General features: G+C 38.3%; 1 protein-coding gene across 4 annotated transcripts in view; it reads right to left on the bottom strand.

Annotated features, from left to right (window-relative positions):
* LOC129761236 (aminopeptidase A) overlaps positions 1-15,625 on the bottom strand; it is a 41,156-nt gene that overhangs the window by 12,357 nt on the left and 13,174 nt on the right. For 2 of the 4 annotated variants that reach the window (XM_055758950.1, XM_055758951.1), the window contains exon 1: positions 9,872-10,105. The exons of 1 other annotated variant lie outside the window; for it this stretch is intronic. The gene's annotated coding sequence lies outside the window, so the exon portion shown is untranslated. Of the gene's footprint in view, positions 1-9,871; positions 10,179-15,625 lie in introns of those variants that run through there. One more of the 4 variants, XM_055758952.1, reaches the window with a different exon arrangement.

The following is a 15,625-nucleotide window of genomic DNA, read 5'->3' as shown; positions in this document are numbered from 1 at the left end:
GGTGATATATCATACTTATATCTATTTCTACTCAAAGGTGGTCATGTTCGTTGATAACTGTACAGCGCACCCAAAATCTCTCCGACCAAAACTCAAATCGATAAGCTTACAATTTTTCCACAAATCATCAATCCGGTAGCTCAGCAGCTGGACTTCGACATAATCAAGAACCTGAATCAGTATCATCGCCATTTTAGATTAATTAGTTCGATTAGTTAAACGAAGACTACAAGAAATGGAGGATTCGACGGTATTTTTGCCCTTTTTAACCTTCATGTTATTCAGCATTCTTACTGTATTAAAATGCACTCTAGGGCCCTTCAGATATACCGGTATTGGATGCAATTGAAATAATTCCACCCTCTAAGATCAATAAGGTTAAATCTGAGACTATTTAAAATTGTGTCAGGAAAACCGAATTTTCCTTCAATGATGATGATGATATTCCGCTGGCAGAAATAATGCGTCGTGAGCTTGCTGATGTCGACAGAACAGCACCGTTTAATTACTCAACGTCCTTGAATAATTAGCACGAAAAGGACCAAAACGTGATTTGCTGTGATCTGATGCCAGATATCGATATACTGGAAAAAGCTGTTGAAAAAGCTGAGGAAAACACTGATAGATAGAACTCCAATCGAGTTGGAGAATATTCAGGAAGGTTCAGATGATTGTGTCGAAATTACACCTTCGAACGTTAAATCAAACCTGAAGAATATGTCCGGAATATTGAAATCAACCGAAAATGTTCCTGTGAACTATTTCAACATTTATTTCTGATTGAACAGTTTCTGCATGATCGTTACAATTTAGTTTGAATAACATATTTAATCAATATTTTCTTTGTTAACCTAGTTCCTTATACAGGTCGGACTCGATTATATACAGTTTGAAAAAAAAAGTTTTGTTTTATAATTCAAATATCATCTTTACTGATTCAGAATCTGTTGGTTTTTTTTCTGTTTCAGATAACCAGAAGGGCTGGAATCGTGTACGCCATGGCACAACTTTTTTTTGAACCCTCTTACTTCATCAGCTCTTAGCTATAGCTATGAATATTTTTTCTCCGTTAAATTTTTGTTCTATTATTGAAAGATAGATGAACAAATAATGATATAAAGGATACTAAAAATATTCTTCGGTTTATTTTTACGATGCTTAAAAATGTCCGAAATACGTGTCTCTACACTAGAATACCCCCTTAAAAGAAATAGAAATTGTGTGTCAAGGAACAAATTGTAGAGCGGTTAGAGAGTTTTAACTTGATCGACAGAAACAATCAAGTTTAGTACGAATTTTTGGGATAAAATTAATAATTATACATTAAGATTTACTAATTTTTTAAATTAAAAAAAAAGATTTATAACTCTGTCATCGTTGGAATTCGAACATATGCGAAGCATTTTTTCGTCAAATATAACCTAATATAATCTATCACCTCCTGAGAGATTCTGGAAACTAAAAAAATTTTCATGTTAAAAAGGTGTTTTCTGACTTTAAGGGGATGAATCAAAAATTCAAATTCATACCATAATGGAGACACTTACCCTAATATAATATATTTGCCATTAATGACATAAAAAACAATTATGAAAATAATGTTCTGTATCTCGATACCTCCCTTACTCGATGGTCCTCTTGGATATCGAGTCAGGGAGAATTGGCTGTATAATCTATCAACGCGACATGACGTTTAACGCGATATTCTGACTGAAAAAGTACGAGTTTATTTATCCCTGTATTTTAACATTAAGCTACTTTCGCTCTAACGAGGAATTTCAGAAAAAAAAACTGAGCTTCCACGCTTGTAGGGAATATTACGAAAATATTATTTTCTCCTACGTTCAGCATTCGCACGGACAAGGTGTTGTTGAAAATGCAGACATAACGAACTTCATGAGAAAACATTTCAACACAAATTGTAATGAGGTCGATGACACAGATTTGATCTATGGAGATCAAATGTGAGAAGTAAACTCACATTCAACCCACGTTTGACGATTCGGGCGATGATTTAAATTTCTATCGACTCACAAACAAGTTTTCTACCATCCTCAAACTGATGATCGGAGATAGTATTCCCCGTTATCCAAATGCACTTCCAAAAATGCCAAAAGTTCAATGTCGTGATGGCCAGTGATGCAACGCATCGGGTTTATAGTTTACAACAAACGTTATGCAATCATCACGTGAGTGATAACGCCATAACAAGTCTGCTTGTTTTTCACTGCGATTGGCACGTTTGACGCATTCGTTGGCCGAAATTTTGGCCAACTGCTAACGGTCAATGGATATTACTTTGAGTCACGATAATATACTGAACGATTACCAAACTATTTCTAGCTCCATAATACCGATGATGTAGCGAATTCAATATTAACGGTGAGGGTAGAAGTATACCAATAATTTGCAGCATTACATGGTGAGCTACCTATTTTATGTTGAATAATATTCTAGTCAATTGAGGATCTGACAATGGGTAGTTAATGATCTAACTGTCAAACCAAATGAGATTCTATAATTCGCGATTTTTGTTCCAAAAATAGACTATAAATCACCCGGATGGATATCTGATTTGGCAAGCGTTAATTCTCATCATTCATGCAATTAGCATAAGCTATACACGGACGTCTCAACCAACCAAGTGTCTGGGAGCATCTTCCACGGTAGCGGGAATAACGCGCCCCCCTATCGTTTGACCGACTTTAGCTGCTGCGGGCAGTCATTATCAATAAGGCAGCGTCGTGATCGGAATCCATAACAAGACATATATAGAAGTCTACCTGGAATTCATTTGGTTTTTTTCAGCACCGCGAGGACCTTGATTACTCGAGTTTCACAGATATGACACATGCGCGATATGCCTTTTGCGTTTCGTTTGTTTTAATTGTTTCGATGATCCTATGGGGGATCCAATTTTGCGCTTCGCTAGCGACGCATTTGGTATCGTTTTTGCGACCCCGAAACGCACCACGGCACCGGTTCAGTAGGGGAGTGGGGGTAAAACGGACATGTTAAGAAGAACTTCAATTATATCTTTGGAAACTCATGTTTCCCAAAACTTTGATACAGTTTCTTGCAATTCAATATACTGTTTTTCTACCTAATTGACCAAATATTTTACAAAAAAATGTTGAAATCAAAACAGACGGAAAAGTACAAAAAAAACAGGAAGTGGGTTATATCTATGGTATAACCGCAAGGGTGACGTAGGACTATCGTTGATTTAGAGATCATTTGTTTGAAGTTGAATCTGAATTCATTCTGAATGAATGAATATTTGGAGAACTTCGAAAACGAGAGCGTTACGTTGGAGCCACAAGGTTTTATGCATCCAATATTGGATACGGAAATATCCTACTGATGGGGAAGAATAATCTTCAGAAGCTATCCTGTTAATTGCGATTGATTGAAAAATCACAAAACCAAATGTATTTGGTCACAGTGTTTCTTGGATAGAAAACATTAAAATAAACTCTTTCACATGAATGTAATTTTAAATTCCCAGAGGAACTGGCAGATTATTTTCAGTAACGATTAGATATTTCCACATTTTCCTCGATACTGGAAGCCCACCAGTGGTTAATGCTAACTCGATAACCATCTGTTAATAGCACTTGATTGAAACATATTTGGTCACAGTGTTACATGGATAGAAAACATTCAATTAAACTCTTTCACATGAATATATTTTGAAAATTCCCAGAGGAACTGGCAGATTATTTTCAGTAACGATTAGTTATTTCCACATTTTCCTCGATACTGGAAGCCCACCAGTGGTTAATGCCAACTCGATAACCACCTGTTAATAGCACTTGATTGAAACATATTTGGTCACAGTGTAACATGGATAGAAAACATTCAATTAAACTCTTTCACATGAATATATTTTGAAAATTCCCAGAGGAACTGGCAGATTATTTTCCAGCAATGATTAGATCTTTCCGGAACTTTCCCGATGCTGAATGGCATCCTAACGGAAAGAGTTCTGCGCGTGTATGTGTCGATCCTTTGCCGTCCACCTCCTCCAGCACGTTAGGCAACGATGTTGTCTTGTCGATGTCCTCACGAAAAATGAATGTGTCTCACCACCAGAATATCGCTTAAGTATGCTTTTTGTGTGTGATTGAATCGAGAGAAGGTGTGGTTTACGATGGCAATTTGGAAGGCAAACTAGAGGGGAATGAACTCTCTGAGCTCGGAACTTTCGGCGACTGAGCAATAATCGCTTGCGGGCGCATACAATATTGGATACGGAAATATCCTACTGATGGGGAAGAATAATCTTCTGAAGCTATCCTATTAATTGCGATTGATTGAAAAACCACAAAACCAAATGTATTTGGTCACAGTGTTACATGGATAGAAAACATTCAATTAAACTCTTTCACATGAATATATTTTGAAAATTCCCAAAGGAACTGGCAGATTATTTTCAGTAACGATTAGATATTTCCACATTTTCCTCGATACTGGAAGCCCACCAGTGGTTAATGCCAACTCGATAACCACCTGTTAATAGCACTTGATTGAAACATATTTGGTCACAGTGTAACATGGATAGAAAACATTCAATTAAACTCTTTCACATGAATATATTTTGAAAATTCCCAGAGGAACTGGCAGATTATTTTCCAGCAATGATTAGATCTTTCCGGAACTTTCCTGATGCTGAATGGCATCCTAACGGAAAGAGTTCTGCGCGTGTATGTGTCGATCCTTCGCCGTCCACCTCCTCCAGCACGTTAGGCAACGATGTTGTCTTGTCGATGTCCTCACGAAAAATGAATGTGTCTCACCACCAGAATATCGCTTAAGTATGCTTTTTGTGTGTGATTGAATCGAGAGAAGGTGTGGTTTACGATGGCAATTTGGAAGGCAAACTAGAGGGGAATGAACTCTCTGAGCTCGGAACTTTCGGCGACTGAGCAATAATCGATTGCGGGCGCATACAATATTGGATACGGAAATATCCTACTGATGGGGAAGAATAATCTTCTGAAGCTATCCTGTTAATTGCGATTGATTGAAAAACCACAAAACCAAATGTATTTGGTCACAGTGTTACATGGATAGAAAACATTCAATTAAACTCTTTCACATGAATATATTTTGAAAATTCCCAAAGGAACTGGCAGATTATTTTCAGTAACGATTAGATATTTCCACATTTTCCTCGATACTGTGGTTAACCAGTTATACCAGGATACCAGTGGTTAATGCCAACTCGATAACCACCTGTTAATAGCACTTGATTGAAACATATTTGGTCACAGTGTAACATGGATAGAAAACATTCAATTAAACTCTTTCACATGAATATATTTTGAAAATTCCCAGAGGAACTGGCAGATTATTTTCCAGCAATGATTAGATCTTTCCGGAACTTTTCCGATGCTGAATGGCATCCTAACGGAAAGAGTTCTGCGCGTTTATGTGTCGATCCTTCGCCGTCCACCTCCTCCAGCACGTTAGGCAACGATGTTGTCTTGTCGATGTCCTCACGAAAAATGAATGTGTCTCACCACCAGAATATCGCCTCAGTATGCTTCTTGTGTGTGATTGAATCGAGAGAAGGTGTGGTTTACGATGGCAATTTGGAAGGCAAACTAGAGGGGAATGAACTCTCTGAGCTCGGAACTTTCGGCGACTGAGCAATAATCGATTGCGGGCGCATGCAATATTGGATACGGAAATATCCTACTGATGGGGAAGAATAATCTTCTGAAGCTATCCTGTTAATTGCGATTGATTGAAAAACCACAAAACCAAATGTATTTGGTCACAGTGTTACATGGATAGAAAACATTCAATTAAACTCTTTCACATGAATATATTTTGAAAATTCCCAAAGGAACTGGCAGATTATTTTCAGTAACGATTAGTTATTTCCACATTTTCCTCGATACTGGAAGCCCACCAGTGGTTAATGCTAACTCGATAACCACCTGTTAATAGCACTTGATTGAAACATATTTGGTCACAGTGTAACATGGATAGAAAACATTCAATTAAACTCTTTCACATGAATATATTTTGAAAATTCCCAAAGGAACTGGCAGATTATATTCAGTAACGATTAGATATTTCCACATTTTCCTCGATACTGGAAGCCCACCAGTGGTTAATGCCAACTCGATAACCACCTGTTAATAGCACTTGATTGAAACATATTTGGTCACAGTGTAACATGGATAGAAAACTTCAATTAAACTCTTTCACATGAATATATTTTGAAAATTCCCAAAGGAACTGCCAGATTATTTTCCAGCAATGATTAGATCTTTCCGGAACTTTCTCGATGCTGAATGGCATCCTAACGGAAAGAGTTCTGCGCGTGTGTGTGTCGATCCTTCGCCGTCCACCTCCTCCAGCACGTTAGGCAACGATGTTGTCTTGTCGATGTCCTCACGAAAAATGAATGTGTCTCACCACCAGAATATCGCTTAAGTATGCTTTTTGTGTGTGATTGAATCGAGAGAAGGTGTGGTTTACGATGGCAATTTGGAAGGCAAACTAGAGGGGAATGAACTCTCTGAGCTTGGAACTTTCGGCGACTGAGCAATAATCGATTGCGGGCGCATACAATATTGGATACGGAAATATCCTACTGATGGGGAAGAATAATCTTCTGAAGCTATCCTGTTAATTGCGATTGATTGAAAAACCACAAAACCAAATGTATTTGGTCACAGTGTTACATGGATAGAAAACATTCAATTAAACTCTTTCACATGAATATATTTTGAAAATTCCCAAAGGAACTGGCAGATTATTTTCAGTAACGATTAGATATTTCCATATTTTCCTCGATACTGGAAGCCCACCAGTGGTTAATGCCAACTCGATAACCACCTGTTAATAGCACTTGATTGAAACATATTTGGTCACAGTGTTACATGGATAGAAAACATTCAATTAAACTCTTTCACATGAATATATTTTGAAAATTCCCAAAGGAACTGGCAAATTATTTTCAGTAACGATTAGATATTTCCACATTTTCCTCGATACTGGAAGCCCACCAGTGGTTAATGCCAACTCGATAACCACCTGTTAATAGCCGCGCGTGTATGTGTGTGTAGCGATGTCTTCCCAGGGAACCGTTTGTGGCATCACTCTCCTCCTGATAGATTCCCTTCTGGCCTAGGGTGCACAAACAGGCTCTTGGTGACACCGTTCATCCGCGCTTTCATGATAAATAAAGAGCTTCACCGCAACAGCGACAACATGCTCCAATCGCTGTTCAATTAGAACTGAGTGGATTTCCGAGCGCCGCTCGCTTATATACCGATTGGTGATTTCAATAGCCTGTTTTGAAAGCAATTTTAAGACTATTGAAACAAGTTTTTGGATCAAAAAGTAACAAGTATATAACGCGTAGACATTTTATCTTTCGAATGAAGTGTTTATCATACCATTTCGTTCAGTTGTTTAGGAGCTATTAACGCTCAAAATCTCGGTCTCCGGCGTAACGCTTTCGTTTTCGAAACTTTGATTTTACACCCCGGTATAGAAATGAAAGACGTAGTCCTACGTCAAAAATCCGAAGCTGGTAATATGAACATATAGTGGAGGTAATATGGACAGGTTTGTAATATGTGAAGCGTAGAGGTTTATCGATCGTGAGAGTAATAATTTTATTCAACCAAGGTCTCATCACGAATTTCCGTTGAATGCTGAAAAATCTAATTAATCCACCTAGAAGTGATATCGTGCTTTTCAGCAGTATAAACGAACAGACCCTCAACTATTTTGCTATTGGTTCCAGTCAGCTTCTAAACAGTCCACATTTGGCGATTTCATTTCCATTTGTAGATGCAGGGCATTCCTTAGGAACAGTTTAATCAGACTTTTCACAGTCCATCTCACTCCCTCTGGCAACTGTCCGTTTTTCCCCACCAGTACAATTATTTCAACAATTTAAATTTTCCACTCAAAGATGAATTTACTTTCCCGTATATACCTAATATCTCTTCTCTGTTAACTCACAAACCAAAATATAACCATCAACGAATTGAATTTTGATATTGAACCACTCCAAACGCTTACTATCGAAGCAGCTAAAATTACATCCACACGCGGATTCATGTATGATTTTCGGTTTTCGTTTCCCTTTTCCACTTTTTATCAGTATTCATTGCCATAGGGGGGCTTAAACATTATAGAATAACATGTAGAAGGTGTTCTCATTAACAGAAACCTGAAATTCGAAATGTAACTATACAACTCAACCACCTGTCCATATTACCCCCACTGTCCGTATTAACCGCGGTTCCCCTACTTATGTTTTGCTCATACCTAATGAGCCCCAAAATCGGGCAGCCAAGACAAGACAGAGACAATGGAAGAAAATTGTTTTTCTCAATTTTTTGGCGATTGTCATCCATCGGGGTTGCGACTTGTGCGATGAATTTAAAAGCGATGGATTTCGATGGCATTCCCAGACTGGGTACCATCTCGCAACGATTTGTTCCACTTGCTCGGTTTGCAAACGTTGCCGCTGCTCTTGGCTTCGTTTCGCTTCTTCTGGCGGGGGGCAACAAAACATTTGCAACATAATTTTGCAATGGAGCAATAAATTGGCAAATTGATGGTGATGCAAGTTCAATTTCGCTTAAAAAAATAACTTCAATATCCGTGGATCATCAATGGAATGAACTTCTGAAGTCGGGTACAGGAACATCTAATTCTACTTGAGCGGATAGTGTTCGCCAGGGTTCGAAGTGGCACAACGTTGATAGCATCCGTTCCATCAAAACAGAGCAGAGCATTAGTTTTTGCTTGTGCAGTCAGCACTCAGTTTTAATGTTGAGACATCGAACTATTGATGGCATTAGGCGGCTCGCACACCGCAGCAATAAGCAACTAGCAAACTGCAGTACACAATATGCAACAGGAAACATATTTTGTTGTTCTTCGCATACCAGAGCAATAAAAACCCCTGACATTATGCAAACAATCGCCTTAATGTACGAAACTTGTCAAAATATGAGCGATAAGTTGCTATTCAACCGACACGCCGTGTTGCTAGCGACATGTGTTGCTCTGTAAGGCGGCTCGCACACCGCAGCAATAAGCAACTAGCAAACTGCAGTACACAATATGCAACAGGAAACATATTTTGTTGTTCTTCGCATACCAGAGCAATAAAAACCCCTGACATTATGCAAACAATCGCCTTAATGTACGAAACTTGTCAAAATATGAGCGATAAGTTGCTATTCAACCGACACGCCGTGTTGCTAGCGACATGTGTTGCTCTGTAAAGGCGACAGCGATATCGTATTGCGTCGGTGTGCGAGATCAACAAAGATTAAATGGAAAAATCCATTGGTGATAATATTGCTTATTGCATGTTGACAGTTGCTAGTTGCTCATTGCTCCGGTGTGCGAGCCGCCTAAAGGCGACAGCGATATCGTATTGCGTCGGTGTGCGAGATCAACAAAGATTAAATGGAAAAATCCATTGGTGATAATATTGCTTATTGCATGTTGACAGTTGCTAGTTGCACATTGCTCCGGTGTGCGAGCCGCCTTAGACTCACACCTGCTTCAATATCAATCACGAGTTGAAATTTTGAACAAGAAGGTTTTTGTAGTCACTCATCTCGAGAAGGAAAGAAGAATGTCTCCCAATTACCCACACGGTGGATTCCTACATATAAACTTTCCAACCAGGATTGTCCCAAAACAAACCGGTGCTGCCGGTAGTCGTCCCTTTCTTCTTGTTCCTTTCCTTCGGGATATATTTCGACTTCGATGAACCACAACACAACGCACAGCCCAAAACCACAAATAATGAAACTGGTTCCATCTCATTGCACAGTTCTTTGGATCATTGAGAGAAGAATAATGCCAAAATATGGACCTCAGAAATTAGCACATATTCCCTTTTCCGATCCCGAGGCAGTACTCGCGTTCATTTTCGCGTTATTTTCTCACAAGTAAACATTCAGAAATATCTTTCACGATAAGCATGTGCTTGCTCAGCTTTTGCAAACATAAACACAGGTATATTACTGGCAAAACAGCACTGTAATTAGAGCTTAGAGCGCTAAGAGTAGACCCAAACCGACCGTAAACAATGAATGCGCCAAAACGATCGCGCCCGAGTCCAGTTCAATACTAATCGTGGCTGACTGGCGCAGCTCGATCGTTGCGAAGGGGTTGACTGATGTCGGGTGGAAGAGAAATAAAAGTTTGTGCCGAATCGGACGAAGGAGAGCACGAGCTCTTATCCTTCGGCCCCGCACAGCTGATGACGTTGGATGAAAGTGACGAGGAGTTGCTCAGAACTTAGACGCTAGGGGTGTTCGAAAAAATCGTAATTAAAATTGTTATAATGTGCCGTATTTTATCCACCAATCTTAAATGGTCCACAGCACGACATGATAGTCATGTCATTGATTTATCAGTACAGTAGGTTTACTGCACTCCTTTATTCAGAAAAACCGTTCATAGCACGAAAATTCTTGTTAAGACTCACGGCGCTCTGTGAGAACACATCATGGATTTGACGCATAAGAACCAATGCGTTTAATGTTGAAATGAAGAACGCTCTGCACGCCAAAAATGGTAGAAAAAAAGCTTCTTATACCAAATACAATCATCATCCCGCTATCAACTACACAACAAAGTGTTTTTATAACACGACAACGATTGGGCACATATTGCAAAAGTCCGAGAAAACCAACTTGAAAGCGACTAGTTTTTTTTTTTTTTTATCCCATTTATTTATTTAAGCTCATTAGCATTTTAGCTGTAACAGAGCCGAATTTTAATCGTGTACATGTCACATGGTTATCATATCTATAATTAGCACATTACACAGTTGCCTTTCGCCAGTATTCCTTCTATACCATTACATATGGTTCATTCACATAGTAGCCATTTAGGCGTAAGGGTATTCTTTCTGTTCTTCCATTATCCAGTTGGACCACCGGACAGCGGAGACAGTTGTCATTGTTGAGTTATTTATAGAACAGTAGCCCGATGTGTCTTGCAGAGCAGAGCAGTTGTATGGATGAATCGATCTTATTTCGACCGTGGATCGATCTCCATCGCTGATGATTGTTGCGTGGACGTAGCTATTCTGTAACAACACAAAGATGGTCAATGAGGGCCCTGAGTTTTGAACTCACGATCGATCGCTTACTAAGCGAACGCGCAACCAATGTGGCTACGGAGACCCCCTTAAAGCGACTAGTTGGAAAGCCGTAATTCACCAGATATTGCCCCTTTCGGTTATTACTTGTTCCGATCAGTGGCACCTATCCTGGCTAAGAAAAGCTTCTACTTATTTGAAGATATTTTTCTCTACATCATTTGTTTCAATTGCCCTGAAACAAGGGCGCACCGGAGGCATTCCAACAAATCAGGGAGCCGATGTTAGCTGGTATCGAATGAACGTAGCCTTACCTGTGATCAGAGATGGCAACCTTCCTGATTTTTCAGGATTTCCCAGACCTTTTGGCATGTTCCCTAATATCCTGACCAACACTCAATTTTGCCTGATTTTTCTGATATGATCCTGATTTTCATAATTCCTACATTCATAATAACCAACATTAAAAAACTCTCCGGTATCGTATACTTTTACTCTCTCTTACTTTTGCCCACTCTTTTTTTTTATTATAATCTATCTATCTAAGCGATTTGCGTTATCAAAAGTACAGTGTCGATATTTAATAATTTTAAGTTGGCGTACTTTAAGGCCGAAGGCAGTTTCAAATGGTTGTATTTTGAATAAATATAATTGCTTGATGTTTTCTTAATGCTTAAAATACGTAGTCGTGACTCTTACTTAACCATTTGTTTTTCCCGATATTTGCGCAGAAACTTATCATTATAACATTTTTTTTATCGAATACAGTTTTTGTCCATATCAATTATGATTTTAGCATCTAGTAGCATCGACAAGTTTCATAAACGTAATGAAAATGCCATTTCGAAGCATATCTTGATGGTTAATAAAGAGGTATAATTCACAACAATGTTGAATAACAAAAAAATTGAGATACGCGGAATGAACTTAGCCACCATTAGTTAACCCCAAAGCCGGCCTTCTCCTGAAGAAAGGCATATTCTGGGTTTGGTAGGATTGGAACGGAATTCTGTTTAATGAGCTTCTACCAAGCAATCAGTCGATACATTCCCACGGGTACTGCTCGCAACTGGTCAAATTAAAAGCAAAAATCCAGGACACACTTCCAGAATTACTTGATCATAAATTCAGGTTCTGCAAAATACTCTCAGGGGCAAGAACTTCGACGCGTAGGACAGCATGAAAATCACTTTGAACAGTTTTCGACGAGAAAGCAAAAATATTCTGCGAGGATAGAATTTTTCAGCTGCTTGAAAGATGACAAAACATTGTGGAACCTGATTTGAATGTGGAATTTTTCCTGATTTTTATTTTCTTTTTTCCTGAATTTTCCAAATTATAGTTGGCGACCCTGCCTGTGATTGTAACGTGGAGGAACAGAAAAGTGAGGTTCTAGAAGTGTCAATTTTCATGCAGCATATGCTCCGGGAGATACGGAAACATCGCCAAACTCTGTACAATCCAGTTCAATCTAGTTGCCAATAATATTTAAAAAACTGGAAGATTGCTCTGAAAAAAAAATGAAAGAAAACAGGATTCTTAAAAATCGTTTTATTTTAAGAAATTCGTCTTGGATTTATCTAAAATAACTTTTTTACCTATTCCAGTACTTGATAAATCTTCGTGGAGTATTCATATGTAATTCACGAAAAAAAAATCCATTTGAGCAGATCAAAATAACATTTACCGCCATTCAAACATTACTGTGAAACAATATTAGAGGATCATCTTTTCTAGAACCTCTAGGAAATACGGTTTTATTTGGATAAAACTTGAAAAATCTTGTTTTCATTGCTCGATAGTTTGATTAACTGAGGTGCTTGAGGACACGGTTTCTGGTTAAGGGTAACTGCATCACTGCCCATGTTTGTATAGGATTGAAACGCTGCTCATATATATATCCATATTTATGCGATTGATCGTGATATCGGTAAATCATGTTGCTAAAATTACCAACATTGCTGATTGCCTTTACAAATTCGATTAATTGAAAAAACACGAACCTGCTGTTCTTATCATATCCCAGAGTATTCTTCAGGAAAAAAGTACTATCATAGACTCGCAACAAATCAAGAGCACCTTTTCCAGACATTTCACTAATTTTTTTCCAAACCTTTTCGATTTTATCCGATAACAACTGAAACTACCGACGGAGACGTTTTGACTATTATCGGAATTGTAAATACTAACGCTACAAACAGAGCAACCTGAAAAAAATATGTTATAATCCGCAAAATCACCTAGGCCCTCTTTTTGGCGATAATATCCTCAAACTGGACAGATTATTTCATCGGAAATTTTCATGGTTATGCTTGTAGGCCAAAAAAACAACAAAAATGCGTTTTCCCAACACTAAACTGCCGTTCTACGCATAGTTGTCCCATGTTACTTTTTGTCAATTTTCACTTTTCTTCATGAAACGATGTTTTCATGCCTAATCTTCCGGAAAAACACATAAAAAGTTATTGTTTGTTCCCAGCTTTTAAAAAAAACAACATCAAGCTATAGTGTCCCATGTTGATATTCCTTGTCGCAACAAGCAACAATAATATGCTTGCATAATTGTCGCGCCATGTATTTTTTGTAGATCCATAATAAATAGATCGGTTCAAGTACAAGAATTTTATGTCAGGCTTTCAGCAAAGCTATTGCACTCATTTCTGGTTCGAAAGAACGAATTAATTCTCAAACAAATAAAAACAAGTTTAGCAGAACATATGTGCACCTTGTTAGCGAATGCCTAATAACAATGCGATTTATATTCTGCAAAGGTATTGCAGATCACTCCCTTCTTCATAAAACGATGTTTTTATGCATAATCTTTCGGAAAAACACAAAAAGAACTTATTGCTTGTTCCAAGTATATCAAAAAACAACATCAAATTCAATTGTCCCATGTTGATATTCTAGGCATAACTGTTCCCCATGAGCCCGTAACTAAGATTGATTGATTCAAGTGAGAGAATCTGTTCACATTTCATTAAATAATAGTTTTCTGCCTATAAAAAAAAAATCAGTGTATTGCTAAACTGAAATGCTTTAAGCTTCTGGTAGCCAAAAATGGTAGAATACTTTGATGACGTTTTTCTCAGTTGCCGATTTTGTAACATGGGACAACTATGCGTAGAACGGCAGTAAAGGTGTTGTCGATTACGTCTCCTATGCAATCATGGGCAGATCAAACCCAACCTCAATCCTCTGTTTTTTTCGTTGTAACTCGAATGTTGACAGTTCTGTAGTGTTTCTTTTGACCTTTTTCTTTGCTATCATTTTCACACTCCCGAAGAATGTGGAATTAAAAAAAAAGCTTTTTTTCGAGATAACACCAGTTCTCGCCGTTTCGTGCCATTTGAAGAAATTTGGCATCAAAATATTTTTTTCGAAAACCCCGATTTAATGTCGCCACCAGAGGTTGACACTGTACCACTGTCATCGTAAATGTCCAATTACAAGTCACAATCGCCTCTAATGCGACACTGAGTGGTGCATCGGAATGTCGAATTACGTGTGCCCTGGATGTCACCCGTTCACGCTGAGCCACTGCATTTGACGTTTATTGTTATGGCTGTACTACATTAGATACCGAATCTCTAAAATGACAATAACTCGGTAAATAATGGGTTTTTCGAAAAGTCCTCTCTAGGGTTTATTTTTGAATGCTTCAGAAATATGAAGAAAGAAAATTTTGTTTTTTTTTTAATTTCTAGACTAGAATACTGCCTTAAGCATATTTAACTACATAATAGCTGTCTTATAATCCTTTAAATGAAATGTGCTTAATTTTTTTATAAGCATATTAATAATAAACGAGCCATGTAGGACACTATCGCTAAGAATCTACCAAGCAAATATTTTCAAACGCACCTCGAGCACCCCTAAAGCAATCCACCTAAACCAGCGCTCGCATTGAGCTGCGCTACAGCACAAAAAGGTGGCCCTGAGTAAATGAGCGAAAGAATTGAGGTAATGATCGACTAGAGTTACTAAAGTGACTAACTAATAGCGTTCGTTGGAGGAATAGTTCCAGTTCCACACACTACAATTTACACGTGATTCGCGATAGACTTGAAAGCACTTGCTGCTCGGCGCACATTCTTAAACACAGCCAGTAAACAAAGTGATGGATATGGAAAGTAGGGTTCGGTTTCATAACTCATAACTTTATCTATATTGTATGACGTGCGGTTGGTCGTTGACATTCTTTCAATTTCATGAGGTACAATGTACATTTTGTGACGCAATCTGGGATAAAAAAAACTCCACTGTGGATATGGACATTCGAACGCGCTGATGTCCAGTTCATACTGATACCAAACTAAAAATACCAAGTCGTAACTATTTTTAATTCATGCTCATTAGGTTATGCACCAGTTTAATCAACATCACGGAAGGCGACCGATCCCCGTCAGATAAGCATCATTAGCTTCAATCACTTCCGACCCTTGCCTACGACGAGACTGTCCACTGCATGTCGTTAACGCCACCAGATGCTCACTGTAAGACGCCCCACACGCCCTA

The sequence above is a fragment of the Toxorhynchites rutilus genome, chromosome 1, assembly GCF_029784135.1.
Source record: "Toxorhynchites rutilus septentrionalis strain SRP chromosome 1, ASM2978413v1, whole genome shotgun sequence".
In the NCBI taxonomy this organism is placed as follows: Eukaryota; Metazoa; Arthropoda; class Insecta; order Diptera; family Culicidae; genus Toxorhynchites; species Toxorhynchites rutilus.
This window is presented reverse-complemented; position numbering and strand designations above follow the sequence as displayed.